The 17,488-nt window shown below is 47.2% G+C and overlaps 1 long non-coding RNA gene and 1 pseudogene across 2 annotated transcripts in view; one reads left to right on the top strand and one right to left on the bottom strand.

Moving 5' to 3' along the window:
* Positions 1-4,407: 4,407 nt before the first annotated feature.
* Positions 4,408-9,802, bottom strand: LOC101706920 (uncharacterized). The gene is made up of 3 exons (XR_205822.4): positions 9,703-9,802; positions 9,259-9,395; positions 4,408-5,233 (listed from the first exon to the last, which is right to left on the bottom strand). It is a non-coding gene; the product is annotated as an uncharacterized LOC101706920 (long non-coding RNA).
* The window catches only part of LOC101708955 (olfactory receptor 6N2-like), a 45,365-nt pseudogene continuing 37,265 nt past the window's right edge, over positions 9,389-17,488 (top strand). The window contains exons 1-2 of the transcript XR_015443030.1: positions 9,389-10,031; positions 10,533-10,651. The product of XR_015443030.1 is annotated as an olfactory receptor 6N2-like (transcript). The remainder of the gene's footprint in view (positions 10,032-10,532; positions 10,652-17,488) is intronic.

Genomic DNA, 17,488 nt, shown 5'->3' with positions numbered 1-17,488 from the left:
TAAGTTACTTTTACCCTGAGGATGAGTAACAATGACATAGCTCCTTTATCACCAATAAGCTTTAAAAACCACCCCCTAGGGCCAGGGATTTAGCTCAGTGGTGCCATGCCTGCCTTGCAAGCACAAGTCCTGAGTTCTATCTATGGTACAAAACCAAAAACAAAACCACTCCCTCCTTATGAAGTTCTTGGCCTATGTTCAGACACAAAATCACCCTTGCAAAGAATTGAATCATTCAGCCTCACCTTTCACATTCCCTCATTTCAGCCCAATCAAATGCAATGAGCCCTTGTCAGCAGCATGGCCCTGCACTTTCCTGCCTCTGTGCTCTTTTCCCTGCCTGTATGTTCTTATTTCCATTTTTTTGTTTATCTTTCAAACCCAACTCCAGTGCTTCTCCTCGAAGGCTGGCCTGATTCTTTACCCACTTTCCTTCCTCTTGGGAAGTCCCATGCTGACCTCATCTCATTTCTATCTTCTGTTTTGTGTGTCACGTTAGCACTTTGCTCTTAGAAGAAGGATGCTTGAAGGCAGAAACCCTGTATCACTTATTGCAGTGTTCCGGCCGCCCAACACAGTGCCTGGCATGGAGGTGTTCAGTGTGCTGGAGAGGAGGTGTGCAGGGAAGGCAAGAGGGAGTGGAGTCATCTAACACAATGAGCCAGAGATTTAGCCTAGAGCCAGGAGCCCATGGAGTAGTACAACATGGTGGTGAAAAGTGTGTACTCAGGTTACAGGCGAGCTGATGGGTATGGCCAGTGCATACTGCTGCTGGGCTTTCTCTGAGTCCCCTGGCTGCTGTGCAATGCCAACCTGATACTTTTGGCCAATGTGCTATAAACAAGTGACATGTCACTTCCAGACACAAACACTTAATTGCCAATGTGATGCTCTCCAGCCTTTTCTTCCCCTGCCATAGTGACAGGAGCCATTGATTCCAGATGGTGCAGCTTTACAATAGTGAAGTTACTCTGCCTGGGTCCCTGAGCCAACCCATGATGATCTTGTGATTCTTTAAAAATCAGTACTTGGGATTGAACCCAGAGCCTTCACACTGAGCTACATCCCCAGTTTTTCTTTTTTTTTTTTTGTATTGAGAATCAAACTCATGACCTTGTGCTTTTGAGGCAGGCATGGTGCCACTGAGCTAAATCCCTGGCCCCCCAGTTTTTAATTTTTTGAGGAAAGGACTTGCTAAGATGTTAAGTTGCCCAGATTGGCCTCAATGTTGTAATCCTCCTGCCTCAGCTTCCCATAATGCTTGGGATTACACTTGTGTGCTACCATGCCCAATGATCATGTAATTTGAGAGAGAGATGAATCTTTATTTTGATTCTAGTTTTGGAGGGGGTACTGGTCATAATCAAACCCAGAGCCATGCTAAGTGGGAGCTCTACCACTGAGCTATACCCCCAGCTCCCAAGAGGACATTCTGTGGTTGTTTGCTACTGCAACTTCCTGTATCCTACCCTGATGATCACAGAGTGTGTTAAAATCCTCACTTTGCCATTTGCTCCTTGGGTAAATTACAACTCTGCATGTCTTTTCTCTTCTGTGAAATAGACTACTATTAGTTTCTATCCCACAGAAAGTGCTTAGCAGAGTTCTAGCACTTAAGCCCTCAGTAAACGTTCACATTTGTTAGTTCAGAGGGAAGGCAGCAGTGGGCATCTGTCCCTTTTCTTCCTTTGCCCTTTTCCTAAGAGACAGCAGGAGAGATGTAAGCAATCGCCCAGGAGTTAAGAAAAGAACATAGACTGTGGAATGAGAGGTTTAGGTTAAAATCCTACCCAGCAATGCCTCATGTAACTCCATGACTCATTACAGGTCAGCACACTTGTCTGGTCCACTTCATCTATGCGTAAAATCTTTTGAGCACTCAATGAGATGGGATAGAGAAAAGTGATTTGTGAACCACTAGTTGCCCATCTATTAACACTGTGGGCCCCACCCACCCCATCATTGTCTTGCACCCAAGCCACACACCTCACCACTGACACAACTACTGCTCTAGTGGTGACCTGATAGTAGGAGAATGTGTCCATCCAGCTGGGTCTGGTGGAGCCCATCTTACCAGGCCAAAGACCAGCTCTCTGCAAAGCAGGAACCTGGGGGAGGAGAAAGATCACTTCCTTCGTGGGCACTCATTTCCCCATTTCCTCTACTCCTTGTAATTAGCTACACAGAGGCAACCTCCTGGGGTGAGCAGAGCCATCAGCTCCCACAACTGCACCCTGGAGCTTTGTCTTTTTGTTCCTCTCCACATAATACTGCTCTCTTGGTGGTCGCTGTACAAACACATCCTGCATTCATTTGCAAACTGGGGAATATTTCATATTTTGAGGCTCAGATTAATGTTCCACCTCCCCAAAAGAGACACTTGGTTAGGGCTTGTTTTCAAACAGTATCCTAGCAGAATCTGGCTCCCTACAGTCATGCTGTAGCCTTAAGGGGTGACCAAAACCTTGCCCTTTTCAAAGCCCTTGTGATTCCCTCACTATAACAGATGATTACCTGTGGAAAATAGATTCGAAACTTGAAGGAGTCTCTGGCCAATAATGGGCCCGATGCAGGAGCCCAGTTCAGCCTCAGAAACCACTGGGATGCAAAAGCAGGGTGGCTTTCCATGGAGGCCAGGCTCTGGCATTGGGATGTTTGGACTTCTCAGCTTCCCAGGGCACCAGCTCCATGGGTTTGGGAAAGTTCTTTGATCTCTCTGAGCCTTGGTAGCCTTATTGATAACAATCATTCTTTCATTAAGGCAAAAAATATTTATTGAACATTTACCATGTGCCTGATACAGTTCCAAACCCAGGGGATAAAGCAGGGCAAAAAGCAAAGTCCCTGAACTCATGGGACTACACAGAAATGACAGGAGACAAACAATAAACAAATAAATGGATGACAGAGAATAGTAAGTGCTAAGGGGTGACATGGAGCAGAGCATAGAGCATGCAGGGGAGGAGGACTATGCTGTTTCATGCTGGATGATCAGAGAAAGTCTCTCAGATAGAGCTCAGGGACTCTCTGGGCTTATATCCAGGGGAAAGAATATTCTAGGCAGAGGAACAGCAACTGCAAATGCGTTGAGGCAGAAAGGAGGGCATAGGGTCAAGGGTCAACAAAGAGTGTGTTTTGGGAGCAGAAAGAGAGGAGAATGGTAAGTTGTCTTAGTATCTTTTCCCTCAACATCCAAATTTAAAGGGGGAAAGATTTATTTAGCTCACAATTTGTAGAGGTTTCAGTCCATAATTGGCTGGCTCCAAGGCAGGATGGCTTGGCACAGGCATCGCAGAGGAGAAACAGTTCATGGTGGGCAGAAGGTAGCAAAGCAAGCACAAGAAGACCACAGCTCTTTCTACCCTTATATCTTATCCAGGCTACTTAGGGCAGGTAGATGTCACAATCTTAGTCCTAGTGCCCTTGGTCCTAGCATTGCACCATGAATCAATCCGAGCATCACATTTTAGATCCAGCCACCTCTGAAAAAGCCCTTACCATGATTGAATGCGGCTTTGGGGGGACATCTAGACACAAGCTATAACACTGATAGCAGAGAGGTAGGGTGGAACAGGTCTGTGAAGGCCCTGGAAATTATTCTGAGAGTGGAAGATGGAGCCAGTCAAGCTGTAGGAACTTGCTGTCCTTGTAGGTCAAGAATGGCTGAACAGGGCCAGGGATTTAGCTCAGTGGTTCTGCTGCCTGCGTAGAAAGCACAAGGTCCTAAGTTCAATCCCCAGTACAAAAAAAAACAAACAAAAAAAAGAATGGCTGAACAGCAATTTTATATGGTTTAACCCAATATATGCAAATATGCCATACTGTTGATTTATTATTGCCACCTTTAAATAAAAACAGGCTCTTCCAATATTTTGGCAAGATAGGTTAGAAGACATTTCTTTCTTCTACTGAGCACAAATCTGCCTCCTTTGCAATTTTTACCCAATGGCTATAGCTCCGTCTTTAGGAAGTGCTGTCCCACTTCTTGCAGGTAACTCTTTTGATAGTGAAATGTGGTGGTCATGGCATCATGTCTCTTTTGAGAGGTCTCTTTCTTAGTTAATATTCTAGATTCTTCAAACCATTTCTCTTATGATGTGGTGTCCTGACTCTCCACATCCTGTTTGCCCTGAGTTCTGGGTGAGTTCTGAAAATATATTAGGAAATTTAGCACCTTCCCCTGCACCCCACTAGTAGGGGGGAAAGTCCTCCATCCCATCCCACTCAGGATTTCTGCCTTCCTTTACCTCCCATCCTTCAGTGAATTCAGATGTGGTCTTCTGGCTCTTCCTTAGGAGATAGTCATGGCCTCTTCACTCCACAATGGTCCTGAAAGTCATCCTTCTCACAAAGTGGGAGATGATTCTTAAGCAAAAATCCCAAAGAGAAGGATGAGAGTGTTTCTCAGGTCCATCAGCTCAGCCATGGCCATGGCAGGCACCACAGCCTCATTTCTGTGCAGGTCCCAGATTCAATGTGCTCTGTGTGGCGGGTCACATGGATTTTTAATAGCACGGCTGGCATTGCAACATCCCAGATCCTTCCTTCTCTCAGGATCTAGATCTGTTTTCTCTCTAATTTGAGAATCCAGACCCAGTTATAATCCAAACTCCATTTATTAGCCATGTAACCTGGGACAAGCTACAGAAACTTGCCGAGTTGGTTTTCTTCTTCATAAAATGGGAATGATGATACTCACTCTAGAGGAAGAAAGGGTGAGCATAGACAGATATTAGCTGTGCAGGTGCCCGAATCCTACCACTCCACATGACCTCCACTGCTGTGCCCTAGCCCAAGATCCATCAGCTCTCTAGACTCCTGCACTGGTTAAAGAGTCTCCGCTTCCAGCGCTTGTACTGCAGAAATCTGTTTCCCACATCGTGATGTTGGTAGCAATTCCTTAAAAGAGTACTTGTCCATGGTTCCACCTTTAATACTAGGAAATTAAATTAGTCTTAGTCCATTTGGGCTACTACACCAAAACATCATAAACTGGTGTCTTCTAAACAATAGAAATTTATTTTTTACAGTGCTGGAGGTTGCAAGTGCAGACTTAGTGTTTGGTGAGAAGCTCTTTCCTGGTCCATAGATGGTGCCTTCTCTCTGAGTCCTGTCATGGTGGAAGGGAGGAAGGAGCTCTCTGAGGTTGCCCCTGTAACCTCGCTGATCTTGTTCTCTTTGACAATTCTGTCATGGGGTTCAGTGCCAGATCCTTTTGCTTCAATGAAACCACCTGAGGTTTTGAGAACACACAGGATGGGGGGTTTGTGATGGGGAGGAAGCTCATACTTTTTAAGTAAATGTGCTAGGCACTTTCATATATGTGATTACAGGCAACTCTCCCAATAATAGGCCTCTGAAGTTAGGCCTTATGGGAATTCCCCTCTCCTCCATCCTCTACACCCCATGGGCCAGCCAGCACAAAAGCTCAGCAAAAAAACTCAAGAAGCTTCCAGCTTCAGAGGCCCTAGGCTCCAACTCTGTCCTTCCAGTAACCTAAAGGGCTATTAACCGTCTCTTCACTTATTAAAACCATTTTTTTTTTTTGATGCTTGGCCCTTTAGTCTTGGCTACATGCCATGAAAACAGGCTGGAATTCATTTCCTCTTTTGAAAGGGCAGCTCCTCACTAGGACAGGAAAAGAAAATGAGACCTTATTGCTCAAGAATCAGTCCTTTTCAGATGGAAGGCCACAGATCCCACTTTATGACAGTTTCCTTTTGTATTTAAACTTTCCATGATGGTTAAACATATACACATGTATGCGCATGTGAGCACACACACACACACACACACACACACACACACCTCAAGGCAAGTATATAGAACAATTAGGATTTTGGTAGATTGCGGAGAAAAATCCTAGTATTCAGGTTTAGGCCTCTGGGCTGGTTGTGTAGATCCGGATTCAGGTAGCAGAATATCAATAATGTTGAAGCACCCCCAGAGAAAGGAAACACCTTCAGGTTTTTTATCCATAAAACAGTTAGGAGTTTGGAATTTAGAGGATTGGAATAGCTTTTTAATGGCAGGGGATTGGATCAATAATCTCTGAGTTTCCCTCTAAGCACTAACATCTATGCTTCTATGATCCTGATGTCTTTCTGGGATATCAAACTATGGCAACTAAGCAAACTAGATTTCAGAAAAATACAATTTCAAATGTCCTGAACCTATTTTTCATTCAGAACGCATTGCTTTTTTGTTGTTGCTGTTTTTGGTTGGTTTTGTTATCGCTGTTTTTGGTGATTCTGGGAATCAGACTTAGGTCCTCATACATGATAAGCATCCCCAGACCCAGACCGGAATATTGGGCTGTGTGTGTGTGTGTGTGTGTGTGTGTGTGTGTGTGTGTGTGTACATGTGCATGTGTGCCTGTTTATGTGTATAGTACTGGGGATTGAATTCAGGGCCTTTGCACTGAACTATATCTCCAGTCCTTTTTTCATTCATCTTGAGACAGGGTCCTAATAAGTTGCTAAGTTGTCTGGGCTGGGTTCAAACTTTTGATTCTTCTGCCTCACCTTTTCACAGTGCTGGGAATATAGTCATGTGCCACCATGCCAGGCACACATGGCTTTTCTATCTATAATGCTCATGGCAAGTCAATGCTGAGAGTCAGGATCTAGGTCCTTTGATCCTAAGGCATTCCTTCTGCAGTGTGCTTTCTTCATCAGATTTAGCACTGACTCAGCACACTCCTTTCTCTGTCTCTGACTCTCCACGATCATTTTAGAAGAGACCTGTCTCACTCTTTCTTAAGAATCATATCAGGACTCATATCATATAAGACTTATATCAGAGGCAGTGGATTTAGCTCAGTGGTTCCGGCACCTGCCTTGCAAGCATAAGGTCCCGAGTTTGATCCCTGGTACCAAAAAAAAAAAAAGACATATCATATAAGACTCATATGATACCCCTCTACCCCATGATGCCAAATTAAGTGCTCTTCCTTTGCCACTTAACCCCTACTCCATTTGGGCCTCTATCATTGTTTTTATACCCAGCACAGATACCAAGGTATTGAGAATGTAAAGAGTAACTGTGATGCCAGCTCTTAACATGATGAAGCCAGGTCTATTTTTTAAAAACCCTTCTTCCCACAATCTGGTGCCCTCCAGAAAATGCAGCCCTTCCTTCACAGCTAAGTTTCTTGAAATCCATCATGCTTATTTCCTCACCTCAGACCCCAACACCGAAATTTGTCTTCTGCTCCTGCCAGTCCTATCAAACAGATTTTGCTGCAGTGATCAGATTCAGTGGACACTTTTCATTTATTTTCTTCTGTTATAGGATGACTTTTTAAACAAAGTTTAAATTATAACTTTCAAATAACTATAACATGATTCATGTCAAAAGTTGTATTCAATCTATTAGTTAATGAAGAATCCAGTAAGTTATTTCAGTTGATTCAAAGGAAAATTCAAAGTACCACACTTATATAGGTCAGCCAGGAATTCTGAAATGAATGAATTTACAAATAGATATAAAACTGGTTTATCCAGAGGGTGCTAAAGCAATTGCACTCAACCAGACAACTAATTTGCATTTCTATGAGCAAGAATCATCTGCATTTTTCTTTTTTTCTTTTTATTCTTATTAGTACATGTTTGCAGTACATAATGATTATATTCATCATGGGGAGTTCAGTGTTCCACAATTTCTGGAGTTGTAAAATAGCTCTCAGATGATGTGAGGCTGAGGTGAACTCTGATGGGTAATTTAGACAGGACACGCAATGATCTTTTGTCCTTTTTAAAGCCTTTTTCACAATTTTCCTGACACTGCCTTTCCCATCTAGAGCATCCCACAGTAACAACTCTCCCTTCACGTTTCAGGGTGTCACCTCAGATCCAATTCCCCCCACCTCTCGAACCACCCTTCTCACCAGTGTGTACAAGCATCTGCAATGTTTCACTGCAGGCTCTATTTCCTTGGATTCATATATTCAAGGATAATATTATCTGCTCTTTTGTCTTTAAGGGACCAGAATTATGTGGCTGATTCTCAAACTTCTGCCTCCAGCCCATTTTCTTTCTGAGTTGTAGACACACATTTCTTTTCTCTCTCTCTTTTCCTTCCTTTTCTTTTATTTTTTTCCTGAGTGTTGAACCCAGGGCCTCCACACCGAGGTACATTTTTTTTTTTTTAATTTTGAGACAGGGTCTTACTAAGTCACCAAGTTACCCAGGCTGGGCTCAAACTGGCAATCCTCCTGCCTCAGTTTCCCACAGTGCTGGAGTTACAGGCATGCACCACCATGACTGGCCCCACATTTCATGTTTTTATACCTTGCAGAACCACAAAGCAACATACCTTACCTAAACCCCACTTTTTCTTCTCTGGGTGACTTAATCAAAATCCTTAGGGGGCCAGGGATTTAGCTCAGTGGTTCCAGCGCCTGCCTCACAAGCGCAAGGATCCGAGTTCAATCTCCGGTACCAAAAAAAAAACAAACAAAAAACCTTGGGAGCCAGGTTTGTCTCTTTGCTGTTCCTCAACCCTGTATCCTGTCAATCACCAGGACCTGCTGGCTCTGCCTCCTTGCTCCCACTCCAGGCTGGCTGCTTCCTTCCATTTCCATTATGCTTGCTGTGTCCAGGCTTTCTTTATTTCCTCCTCTGGATTAATACCAGAACCTCCTATCTGATTCTTCTGCCTCCAGCCTGACCCTATCTAATCCATACTTGACTCTGCTGCTGAAATAATCCTTCTAAAATGCAAATCTGATGTGATACTCTCAGCGCTGAAATCACTCCATGGCTCTCTGTCAAGGTCGGGATAAAATTAAGCCCATTAACAAGTTGGTCGAGGGGCCTCTATAAACTGACCTCAGTCCCCTCTCCAGCTTCACCTGCCTTCCCAGGTTTTAGGAGTCCACTCAGCCTGCCCCCTTCTTTCCATGATTTGAGCCACTGCCATCACTTACCGTCCTAGCTCTTTGGACTGAATGGGTCCCTCCTTCTCGCCTTGAAACCAACCCTCTGTCCACCCCTTTATTACAGTGCTCCTAAATAACTCACCACCATTCTACAACGCCTGTGTAAGGCTTTGCCTCCTCCCAGGTCTCTTCCCCTCCTGTCCCTGTCTCCATTACAGACTCCTGCTAAATGCTCCTCTCCTTTTCCCCATCCTGGCATCCATGTCGCGGACAAATTAGTAACTGCTGTGACTGAGGAAAAGCTGTGAGCCCCTTGCTTTTTCTTCCCATGCCCACAGCATACTGGGTTTCCCTGTTTCCTTGTGTGGCTTACTCACCAGTCTGGAAGCTCCTTCAGGCAGAGGCTGGGCTCTATACACCTCTCTCCCTCACTTCAACGTCCTCTGTCCTCATGAGAGTGGTTTGTATTCTCTAGGTGCCGTCCAAAGCCCTTCGCCCCTATGTAGTACTGTAGCTTAGGGAGAACAGGAATTGCAAAAGGGAAATAGTAAGTGGAAGAAAGGAACCTGTGGCAGATTGGTGATTTGGGGCTTTGGCTCCATCCATTGAAACTCATTCATTCATCCATTCATTCAGGATTAGACACTGTGCGAAGTCTCTGGGGGGCATGGACAGAAGAAAATTATGTTTTCTGTCCTTTGGGAACGTGTCCTCCAGTAGCAGAGACGCATGTGTATGCAAATAGCTGCGCACGTGATGCGTTCTCTAAATACTAGGAGTCTAAACGCAGTGCCACCTTGGTGGGAAGAGAAAGCCATTACTTGTGACTTGGAGAGAGTTCTGGGAGCGGGATGTGAGCTCAAGACGGGGACTTTAAGGATGAGGGTACAGCTCTTCCACGCTGAGGAATGGAATTCTAGGGCGCCCCAGGGATTGTGGCGTAGGGGCTGGGTGTGGCTGCTCCGGGGATGGGGACCGGTGCACGGGCGGGGCGAGAGAGCCCGCGGGGTTCACGGGCTCTGCGAGCGGACGGACCCTTGTTACCTGGGGGGCAGGGGCCGGGGCCTCGGCTGGGCCCTCCACGCCCCTTTGTTTTGTATGAGGCAGGCAATTTGCCTTCCGTCCCGGGGACCATCTGGGAGATAAGAAGGTAGTTTGTTCTCCGTAATGGCTTTTGCTGGCCTGTGGCGGACCGGCTCGGCCAGGAGCGCGGGGTGGGGGTGGCGGGGTGCTCGGCGCTGAGCCCGGAGCCGAGGCCGCCCTGGGGCTGGGGTGCCCCTCCCCCATCTCCACTTCCCTGTCCTCCTGAGGGGCGTCCCTGCCCTCTCCAGGCCTCTACTCTCCTTCCTGCGCCCTTCTTTGCTTCTTAAGCATTTTCTTTTGTTTCCTCCATTTTTATCTTTCTGCTTCACATTCTTCCTGTTCCGCCACCCTGGGCTCCCTGTCCCTCTTCTCTGTGCTGGGGACCTGGAGGTGAGTGAGGAGGCAGGGGACACACAGGTGATGAAGATAGCCATCTCTCCTTGCAGGCACTCAGCCTGAGGGGAAGCTCGGCTGACTCCCCCACCGCTGGGCAATCTCCGCTTCCCCCTTTCCCTCTGGTCCTCTCATTGTTTCTTAGTGACCCTGACCTTTCTCCCCGGGCCCACAGAAACATCCCTCTGGCACCCGTCCCGTCCTTTCCGGATGATGAAAACTCCCTGAGATGCATCCAAGAATGAGCAGCCTTCTCTCCTGAGGTCTGGCCCACCGCCTGCTCGTTCACCAGAAGTAGGTCCTTCCCGGAAGCCCAGAGGGATCTAGGGAGAGAGGAATCTAGCCTGCCCTCTCGCTAGGCCTCCTGAACCGGGAAGCCCACAGGACAGCTCCTACACTGAAAGAGGCTGAAACTGTGGGTGGCTGGGGTCTCACACAGCGTCATTCCCTTCCCTGCCCCTGTTGTGCCCAGATCGCGTAGTCCCAAAGACCATCAGGAAGCCAATCCCGATGTAAGCACAGGAGGGTCGTTTATTCAAGCTGGAGCAGGGACTCTCAACTGTCACCGACGCAGCGGGTCGAGATTGAGAGCCCCGAATTTCAAATTAGCGGGGTTTTTATAGAGGTTACAGCAAGGTTTGGAGATTTTCCATTTAGCAGTTACATGATTGGTTGACAATTAGCAAGCATGAAGTGTACATTTCTGATTGGCTAGGTACATTGGGGGTTGAGGGGTGGCTACATGTAGATTTTATGAGGGAAAAGAGGGACAAAGGTTAGTGGCCGACTGTCACGTACTGATGGTCAGCAGACACACTGACTAATAGTCATGACCATTACGTACTGACGGTCAGCACATCTACAGATTGTTCTATGGATAGTGGGCCTGGAACATTCATTTCCTGGGCAAACAGATGGCTGAGTAATTAACTCAGGAACTTTGCTTCATTACAGATTGTATCTTTTGTCCCAAAGCAAGCACATTTTAACCATTAATTTGTGAGAGACTAGGGGAGTGGTGCATTTTAGCAAAATGGAGTCACTTTGGTCTCACATTCCCCCCTTCTCATGATGCTATAGAGGACCAATCATGGGCCTCTGGGGGTTAATTCTATTAGGTCTGTAGAAACTGGCTGGTATTGGGACCTGAGTACCATCAGCTGTACAGTGTTAATGTGTTCTCTGATAAACGAGACTAATCTATTGAGTATACAAGGTCCAAGGGTTAACAGTAGTAACAGAATAAGCTAGGGGCCCAGTAGAGTAGCCATGGGGAGGAATTAAACCAGGATTCAAACCAACTTTGAGTTTGTTCTCCCTCTCTCTTTTGTCTAGCGATACCCTCTCTAACTTTGGCCATAGATTCTTTGACCACTCCTGAGTGGTCTACATAAAAACAACATTCCTCACCTAAGGCAGCACAGAGCCCACCCTGTTGTAGAAAGATTAAATCTAGCCCCCTTCGGTGTTGGAGGACCACTTCTGCCAGGGAGGCTAGTGATTCTTGCAGGTGGGAGATGGAGCTTTCTAGCCTCTCGATATCTACATCTATGGCTGCTCTCAAATCATTGTAATGTTTATTTTGTAACACTAATGATGAGACCCCTGTTCCTGCCCCAGCTAATCCTAAACCTAGGAGAACTGTCAAAGTGATGGCTGTCATAGGCTCTCATTTAACTCTGGCTGAGAACTCAATCAAGCGATTGAAAATATCTTCTTCCAAGTGATATAATAGTCTAGGAACTAATTGCACTAGCACACAAAAGTTTCCAGCCTGGTTGAGCACCTTCCCATGTGTGCAAGGGGTAAGCCCGGTGGAACAAGCCCACCATCTATCAGAAGGGGGTACAAAATATTTTTCTGACCTAGACTGATAGGTTTGATTGCAAAGGTGTTGGTGAGTGGTCGGGACACTGCCAACACAAGTTCCTTGTCCAGTCACTGATTGTAGGGTCAGCCTGGCTGTCCCCTTTTGTTGCCGTCTACACTGGGTTGGACTATCTGACTCAGTGAAGTTTTCTGAGAAAGCTATTCCCTAGTAATAAGGGGGCTTAATGTCATAATACAGCCAACAAGACTGAGTAAGATCTGGTCTGGAGGCATTTAGGGCTTTGAAAGTGTGGACCATCAGTCCCCAGAGGGGGTCCTGGTCTTGGTTGTGGTTGACGTTTTCAGCCTGGGTGGCAGCCTGAGAGGGGAGCTGGGATGCGGGTATGGGAGGTGTGGGTGAGGTTCCCTGGGGAGGGGGCTTGGTGGGTCTAGGAGGAGCCAGAGGGACTAGAGCCAAATTTGGCCCAATTGGCTGAGGAGGGCCCATGACGACATGTGGCTCTATTTTTAGTCTCACAGTAAATAGTAACCCATTGTCATGACCATCTTGATATAGGCAGAGCCCCCATGTCCCGCCTGTTTCCCACCTAGTGTACTGTTTACCTTGGTTGGTGAATGAAAGTCTGACTGGGTTACAGAGGAACTCTGAACATGGACCGTTAAGGACCATGACGTTACCGTTACTGCGGCTTGTTTGAAGGCCGGGGGGCCCAGGGACTCTTTTTAAAGAAATTAAATTGCCTGTGACAGGCGGAGCCCATGAGAAGGTACCCGTGGACTCACATCCCCATTTTGCACAATAGAACTCATCAATCCCTCCACACTTTTCCACTTGAGACCATGAGCGTCCTTCTCCCGGGCAGACATAGAAAGGGGTGTTTTGCAAAACATTTCTCTCAGTGGGTCAGCCACACCCGGGGTCTAATCTTTTTGGAGCCATGGGTAGGGACACCCAAGGGGGGGTTAGATTTTTATCACATTTGGTGGTACCTGCTTTATATATGGGCTTTCCCCCGGGTCCGATTTCCCAGTCTCCTATGGTCCAGGTCCCTGCAGCGAGTCGACACAGATCAAAGTCAAGGGTGGGCCACCAGGTCAGCGTCGTCGTCACTTTAGATGTACTGTTGACAGTGTCGCCCGTGGATGTACTAATGATCATCCAAGTTAAATTCAGGGGAGCATGTGGGTTCTGTCTTCCCAACACTGGTGTTAAGAGTACAGTTACCATAATTATGACCGTTGACGATGCAGTCTGAGTTTGAGAGGGTTGTCGCGGTCCTTGGACACCTGCCATGATGGGATGAAGTCTTCTAGAATAGCGTGTGGATCTGCGGGGGCGGACGTGAGTGTAATGTACCCATGAGGCAATCCCGTCGACCTTGAGAGTGGTGGGCCTGGTCAGAACAGTAACATAGGGTCCTTTCCAACGAGGTTCAAGGTCCTTCTGTCGATGTCTCCGGACAAAGACCCAGTCTCCTGGTCGGTAGCAATGGGTCTCAGGAGGTGGTCCAGACTTGTACAGAGGTTTCAATTTAGGCCAGACATCCTCATGAACAAATTGGAGGCTTTTTAAAGAAAGTAACAATTCTTGGTCATCAAATTCAACAAGCACACTTGATTGGAGGTTGGGGACAATGGGAGGGGGAATTCCAAACATATTCTCAAAGGGAGTTAGTCCCATCTTATAGGGTGAATTACGTACCCTATAGAGGGCAAAGGGAAGGAGAGCCACCCAGTTACCTCCAGTCTCTAAGGTTAATTTAATTAAGGTCTCTTTTAAAGTTCTATTCATCCTCTCTACCTGTCCTGAACTTTGGGGTCTGTATATACAATGTAACTTCCAATTTGCCCCCAATACCTGTGCTAAGTTCTGACTCACCTTAGAAATGAAGGCAGATCCATTGTCTGACCCTAACACCATTGGGAAACCATACCTTGGCAAGATGTCTTCTAGCAGTTTCTTGGCCACAATCCGTGCCATTTCATGTTTGGTAGGGAAAGCTTCTGTCCATCCTGAAAAAGTGTCTACAAAAACTAGTAGGTACTTATAACTATACCTTCCAGGTTTTACCTCAGTGAAGTCCAATTCCCAGTATGCTCCAGGTTGGTTCCCTCTCAGCCTATTGCCTGCGTTGGTTTTATAGTGGGTAGCATTTGTCAATTGACAGGCTTTGCAGGTGGCAACGATACGCTCAATTTTGGAGTTAGCATCTCGAATCTTTATTTCAGCATGTCTCAGGAGGTCTTGCATCTTTCGAGTGCCCATGTGGGTGGCCCGGTGCATTTTGTAGAGAACTTGTTCTCCCAGTGCTTCAGGCAGGATGACTTTACAATCAGAGGATTTCCACCACCGGTTGAGGCACTGGGGCATAGGTAATTGTTTTACCCACTTTAAATCTTCAGTATACTGGGGTTTTTCTGGCAAGGCAGCACTTCCTGGATTGGGCAGCTGATTGGTTAAGGTTAAATTAGCCTCTAGGGCTACTTTTCGGGCTGTCTGATCAGCTAGGTTATTTCCTCTAGCAACCGGAGTGTCACTTTTTTGGTGTCCTAGGCAATGAATAATGGCCAATTTCTTTGGTAGCCAGAGGGCCGTCAAAAGGGCAAGGATCTCCTCTTTGTTTTTGATAGTCCTCCCCTTGGCCGTCAATAGTCCTCTCTCCCTGCAGATGGCCCCATGGATGTGCGCGGTGGCAAAGGCGTACTGGCTGTCTGTATATATGTTTAACTTTTGGCCCTGCCCTAGAGTCAATGCTTTGGTCAGAGCTATGAGCTCCGCCCATTGTGCCAGGGTCCCGGTGGGCAATGGTTCTGTCCAAATGACCTCAGTTTCCGTCACCACAGCTGCCCCAGCGTACCTGCCGCCATCCTGAACAAAGCTGCTCCCATCAGTATACCAGGTATTTTCAGCATCTGGCCATGGCTGGTCTCTCAGATCAGCTCGAGTCCCATGTACCTGAGCCAGGATATCAGCACAGCCACGGAGTGGAGTTTCTAAGTCCGGGCCTGGCAACAGTGTAGCTGGATTTAAGGCAGCCGGGGTCTGACAAACAACTCGGGTTGGGTTTAGAAGTAAGCCCTGGTAGTGGGTCAGGAGGGCGTTACTGAGCCATTGATCCGGAGGCTGTTTTAGGACTCCCTCAATAGCGTGGGGGGTGGTCATGTACAGTTCTTGGCCCAGTGTCAACTTGTCAGCATCTTTGACCATCAGGGTCACTGCCGCAATCATCCTCAAACATGGGGACCATCCGGAAGCAACTGGATCGAGTTTTTTTGATAGGTACCCCACTGGGCGGCACCATGGCCCTAGGTATTGGACTAGGACGCCCTTGGCAAATCCCTTGTTCTCATCAATGTAGAGGTGGAAGGGCTTAGTAACACCGGGCAAGCCCAAGGCTGGTGCTGACAACAAGGCAGCCTTAATTTGGTCGAAGGACTTTTGTAGTTTTTCTGTCCATTGAAAGGCCTGATTGTCTTTAGTTGCCTCATAAAGGGGCCTCACAAGCTCCGCAAACCCCGGTATCCATAAGCGGCAGAAGCCAGCCAATCCCAAGAACTCTCTAACTTTCCGAGGGGAATCTGGTGTAGGTATCTTAAGAACCGTCTCTTTTCTAGTGTCCGATAACCATCTTTGCTCTTTTTTAAGTATGTACCCCAGGTAGTTTATCTCAGGTCTGCAGATTTGGGCCTTTTTGGCAGATGCCCGGTATCCCAGTTCCCCTATAGCCATTAAGAGTTTCTTGGTTCCGTCTAGGCAGTCCTGTTGCATCTGGGCCGCTATAAGGAGATGATCTATGTATTGTAACAGAGTCAATTGGGGATTTTGGAGGCGGAACTCACCCAGGTCTTCATGCAGGGCCTCGTCGAAGATGGTGGGAGAATTTTTGAACCCCTGAGGTAACCAGGTCCAGGTCAACTGTCCGTTGAGGCCTTGTTCCGGGTCACTCTATTCAAATGCAAAGATATGCTGGCTTCTAGGTGCCAGCAGAAGGCTAAAGAAAGCATCTTTGAGGTCTAAGCCCATGTACCATTGATGGCTCGGGGGACGTGAGCTCAGAAGGGTGTATGGATTAGGCACCGTAGGGTGGATATCTGTGACTCTCTTGATCACCTCACGGAGGTCCTGTACTGGTCGATAGTCATTGGAGTGAGGTTTCCACACCAGCAACAAGGGGGTGTTCCAGGCCGATTGGCAGAGCCTCAGAATACCCTGAGCCAGCAACTTTCCGATGTGCGGAGTTATCCCTTCGCAGGCCTCTAGGGACATGGGATATTGGCAAACTCGTGCAGGGTCTGCTCCTGGCTTTATCTCTACGAACACAGGTGTCCTGTGTGTGGCCAGCCCCATGCCCCCAGTCTCAGCCCATGCTCGCCGGAACATGGCAAGCCATTGTTTCATGTCAGGATCAGGAGGGGACTGTTTCTGGTGTAGCAGATACTCATCCTCTAGCCCCATGGTCAACACTTGGATGGGCTTTCCCTCTTGGTTAAGGACCTCTGCTCCCCCAGGCTGAAAATGGATTTGGGCCCCTAATTTAGTGAGCAAGTCTCTTCCCAGCAAAGGGTAGGGGCAGTCTGGTATAACCATAAATGAGTGGGTTACCTGGCCCACTTCCAAGTCCACTGTTCTCCAGGTAGTCCATGAATACTTTTTCATGCCTGTGGCTCCTTGAACCCAGGAAATTTTGTCAGAAACATGGCCATGAGGTTCGAGTAGGACTGAATGCTGAGCTCCTGTATCTACTAGGAACTCGACAGGTCTCCCCTCCACTTTTAGGGTTACCCTGGGCTTGGGGAGGGGTGCCAAACCCTGTCCCCTCTAGTTACTCAGCTCATCTATAGCCAGGATGGGGGTCTTGTGGCAACTTTCCTGTTGTCTTTTGGGGCACTCTTTGGCCCAGTGGCCTTCCTCTTTGCAGTAAGCACATTGATTTTTTTCCCAACCAGGAGCGCTCCCTGTGTTCCCCCTTACCTTCTCTTTCTACCGCAATTTTTCTCAGACAACGTTCATGTTCCTTCGGCTCTCCCACAGTGGCGGCCAGAAGGATCCGAGCCAGGTTTCTAGTCTGGCGGTCGTTAGCTTTCACCTGTCTTTCCTCTGTGGTTCCCCTGTTGTTATACACTCTCTCTGCCACTGTCACTAAGTCCTGAATACTCTTTTCTCCTAATCTGACTACTTTCTGTAACTTTTTCTTAATATCTGGTGCCACCTGGTTGACAAAATGTATTATTACAGCTGCCTTTGTCTCATTTGCTTCTGGGTCCATAGGAGTATACCTACGGAAGGCTTCCTGAATTCTT

The sequence above is a fragment of the Heterocephalus glaber genome, unplaced genomic scaffold (genome assembly GCF_053883595.1).
Source record: "Heterocephalus glaber isolate CG9 unplaced genomic scaffold, H.glaber_assembly_v1.0 deba00001561, whole genome shotgun sequence".
NCBI lineage: Eukaryota > Metazoa > Chordata > Mammalia > Rodentia > Bathyergidae > Heterocephalus > Heterocephalus glaber.
This window is presented reverse-complemented; position numbering and strand designations above follow the sequence as displayed.